Source organism: Neovison vison, chromosome 11, assembly GCF_020171115.1.
Source record: "Neovison vison isolate M4711 chromosome 11, ASM_NN_V1, whole genome shotgun sequence".
Lineage (NCBI taxonomy): Eukaryota > Metazoa > Chordata > Mammalia > Carnivora > Mustelidae > Neogale > Neogale vison.
Window position 1 is genome coordinate 68861878 of NC_058101.1, and position 4457 is coordinate 68866334.

Here is a 4457-nt window from a genome sequence, read left to right on the forward strand (position 1 = left end):
GGCTCTGGGAGCCCTTTGCACTTGGGGAGGAAGACCCTGATGCAGGGAGTGGGGCCTGGGCAGCATCTCGACCAGCTGTTTCTCTTTTCCAGTGAGATGGCAGCTAAATTGAACTAGTCTGCAGTGGAGGTCTGGGTAGCAGAGGTGGGGATAAAAGGCCAGGAAAAGCCCTGGGCACAGGGCAGTAACCTCAGGAATCTGATGGCCCTCTGACACTGTAGCCATCTGTCTGCAAATGGGGGAGAGCCAGGGTGTGTGCATGAGGCATGGCTACAAGTCTCTCTCAAAGAGTGGAGACAGGACATCTGCCCTGCCTGCTCTCTCCAGGGACTTCGTCAGCAACAACACCCCAGACCTGAACCCTGGGCTCCTGTATCCAACTGTTTGGCCACTTTTCTGCTGGGCTATCTTTAGAGAGCTCAGGCTCTGGTATCGTGTGTCCACTCCTGATCTCCCCTCAAGCCTGCTACTCACTCCAGCCCCCACCTCAGAGGACAGCACTCCATCCTGCCTGCTAAGTAAGACACTGGGGTCCTTTCTTCCAAGGCATTCTCGTCATCAGCTCCTCTCCTGGCCAGTGCCCACTCCACCCATGGTTTCAAGCCCAGACCAGATGCTGGCTATGCTCCAGTGCTTATGCATCATGTGTCCCTCCAGTGAACAGCAGACATCATTCCCACCAGATTCAGGACACAACTTGGGGCTATACAGGTGACCTGCTTCCTTCTATCTTCCTCATCTCAACCAATAGCCACTCCATCTTTTCTGTTAATAGGGCACAAATTCTTGGACTCATTCCTGATTCCTCTCTTTCTCTGTTTTCTCATGTCCAATTCCTAGGGAAGTCATGGGGCTCTATCTTCAAATATGCCTTCACCCAACCATGGCTCTTGGACTCTGCCACGCTGCCTTGACCTAAGCCCACCTGTTCTGTCTGGGTTGTTTCTGCAGCCCCTGGCCCACTTCCGGTCTATGCTGAACAGAGCAGTTAGTGAGCTCACCCTTCGAAACCTAAGGCAGAGGGTGCCAGGCCTCTGCTTACCAGCCCAGGGGCTGCTCTAGGTCTCTAAGGTCCTGCTTTGACTCTGGCCTGGCCTTGGATACTCTCCCCCACTCACTTCTTCCAGTAGCATGGCTATCCTGAACATGCCTGCTCTCACATTCAAGGCCTAGCAGAGCCGCTCCTAGACCTGGGTGGTCCGTCCTCGCTGCTCATGAGGTTCCTCCTTCCCTCAGGTCCACTGAGCCCTCTCCTGACCAGTCTGGTGCTGGCAAAACACTGGCAAAAATGTAAAAAAAAAAAAAAAAAAAAAAAAAAAGCTTGGACAAGGCTGCTAATTGAAACATCATCTGTAACAGAAACAACCAGAGCTGGCCAGCAAGGCCTCCGGAGTGAATGTGCTCTGTGCATCTGACGGCAGCTGTGGCAGGAATAGCAGACACCTGCCTGCACCACCACAGGCCACCCACCACCAGGGAGGAGAGACAGGTGTGCTTCTGAGAGAGGCAGGGTGCAGGGGCACCTGGGGGGCTCCGTTGGTGAGGCCTCTGCCTTCTGATGGGGCTGTGATCTGTGGGTCCTGCGATGGAGACCCTATCAGGCTTCCTGCTTCAGGTCCCCCTGCTTCTCCCTCTGCCTCTGCCTCTCTCTCCTGCTTGCACACTCTCTTGCTCTCTCGGTCTCAAATAAATAAATAAAATCTTTAAAAAAAAAAAAAAAAGGTAAGCAGGATGGAAACAAGTGTGTGCAGACTGCTGTGAGTCATCCCCATAAGTGAGGGTTACCGTGTGCTCTGTGTGCCTGCCTGGGTGAGTGTCCCTGTGGGCTGCAGCTGGCCAGTGGCAGCAGCAAGACGTGTCAGAAAACAGAGAGAGGTAAAAACAGCAAAACAGCAATCAGATGAGCTGCGCTGACCTCACACATACACAAATACACGTCTGTCTACACAACAATTGGGTCCCCATTTCCAAGGGACACCAGAAAAATGTGGTAAGTATGTCATTCCGCACAAAATGTCATCCTATAAAATGCACAGAAGAATTAGATACTAATTTCAACCCCACAGGGGAAAACCTTAGATACCCATCTCATACACACAGAGAAATTAGATACTCACATATCCCTCTCTCTCTCTTACCTTCCACCATGCTAAAAGATCCATCATGCCATATCCACAAAGAAAAAATTAGGTACCTATTGAAGTGTTTTTATTTTTTAAGGTTGATTGATTAATTTTAGAGACAGAAAGAGAGAGAGAGCAAGCAAGGGGGAGGAGCAGAGGGAGATGGAGAGAGACTGTCCACCGTGCAGAGAGCCTGACACTGGACTTGATCTCACAGTCCCTGTGGAGGTATTTTTAAGAAAGTAGATCCTGTTGAGAGGTGGTTCCCCATGAATTTCTCAGGTTTCTGTTTCTGCCTGGTCCAGGTCCTCAGAGCAAAATCACTTACAGCCTAGTTAAGGATGTTTGTCTCAGAGACATTCCAGGGGAGTCAGGAACAATGCCCATCCCTTCTTTTCCCTGGAGATGTACTCACATTCCAGCATGAAGGTTGCTCTCTCTGGGAGGCAAGGTGGTATGAGATAAGAGTGTCCTGTGTCAGGCTTCTTCTCTGGAAGTGCACCCCAGGGCATGTGCACGCCATGTGCCCGCCCCTGGAAACGAGAACTGGAGGAATCAACACAAGGTGTTACCGTAGCTGCAAGGAACAGGTGCTGCTCACCCCTGACCCAGGTCCCGGAGTTCCTGCATACACATACATGTGACCTGGGTAGGCTCGCTTCTGAGCTCACAAGTAGAGCAAAATCTCAGACCCAGCACAGCTTCTGATGTAACACAGTCATCTCTTTCTCTCTCTCTGTCTCTCTCTCTCTCTCTCACACACACACACACACACACAGGAGAAGCACTTCACAAACTACACACCAAAGAATTAGATGCCTGTTTTCCCATTTCACCCTGCTACGCATATACAGGAGACAGAGATCCATCTTGCACCATACATATCAAAATCCACATGGTCTTACAACACAACATGAACACGCACTAGGTACCATCTGGTATTACACACACACACACACACACACACACACATAGGTGAACATCAGCCCATGCACAGTAACACTAGATGGCTACCTCTCTCTCTCATATACATACTAGATACTACTCTACACCATGCACATACAAAAAACTGTCCACTTCACTATGAACATACAGAAAAAGTGAGAACTCAGATCCTTCCTCTTTTTTAGCAGACAGAACAGGTCTGAGTAACAAGAAAAGAGTTGGACCTCAGAGTTCTTCGTGAGATGGGCTAGCCAGCTGGGGCTGCAGATACTCGTCTTGACTTTGTGATGGAATGAGCCTCCAAGGCTGACTTCCCTCCACTGTGGGAGAGGCAGAACAGATCAAGAGGAGGCAACCCCAAGGGGCTTTTCTCTGGTGGGGACCAACTGGAACGCAGACCACAGTGACCAGAGACTTTCTTCCTCTAACGAAACAGGTTCACATTCCAGTGCAAACTCCCTGATGGGCCACGCATATGGATAAGGCTGAAGTCACAGCATCCTTTTTGAGGCAGTCTGAGAATCTAGACTCGGATTTGCTTGCTTGGTTCCCTGCTGTGGTGCAGCATTGGTGTGTGGGGGCTTTCAGCAGCCATGAACTTGGGGAAAGCAGCATGGGGTAGACATGAGTAAAGATGTGAGTGGGAGGGTGTGTGTCTGGAATCTGAAGGCTCAGAGGCTCATGTCTGGGATGCACATTGCAGGGCGGGGTGGAGGGAGTGGGCCGCCCTGTGGAGAACCTGCTGGACAGGACAGGGGCAAGGCAGAGAGGTCACCCATCCCACACACTTGTCTCTTCTTCCACTGGTGTGTGCTGGCCCCAGCCTGTTCCAGGGATTCGGGAATGGACAGACTGGCTCCTGCCCTCAAACAGCTGACATACTCTTGAGAGGAGCAGATAAAAGCCAAGTAAAAACCAAACAAGCAGGATGGACTGTGAGCATCTCATCATCTGAGGTGAGATTTCTTCCCCAATATCCTCAGCGAAGAAGGTGTTCCTGGGCTCCATTCTTGGCAAAGGGACTGCTCTCAGTTGCTTAATTTTGAACAAGATATTGTTTGGGGAAGACACAGTGGCCTGAAAAAGCCTTGACTAATGCTACTTTGGGATGCTAATGGGAGTCTGTACTTGCTTAAGAAAAAAGGAGATAAAAAATTGGAAGAAAGATTTAGTCATAATTGTGTGTCAGATGTTATTTTAAACAAACCTTTATTTAAAAAAATTTTTTCTAAACAAACCTTTAAAGATCATTTTTAAAGGAAGACCCTGGGTGGAGATCACTGAAGGATTTCTTCAAGATATGGTGGTCCCAGCGGTGTGCTAATGGATTCTGGGTGTGGAATAACCCTTCATGGATGATGTTTTACCTCGATTCAAAACTTAAGCAGC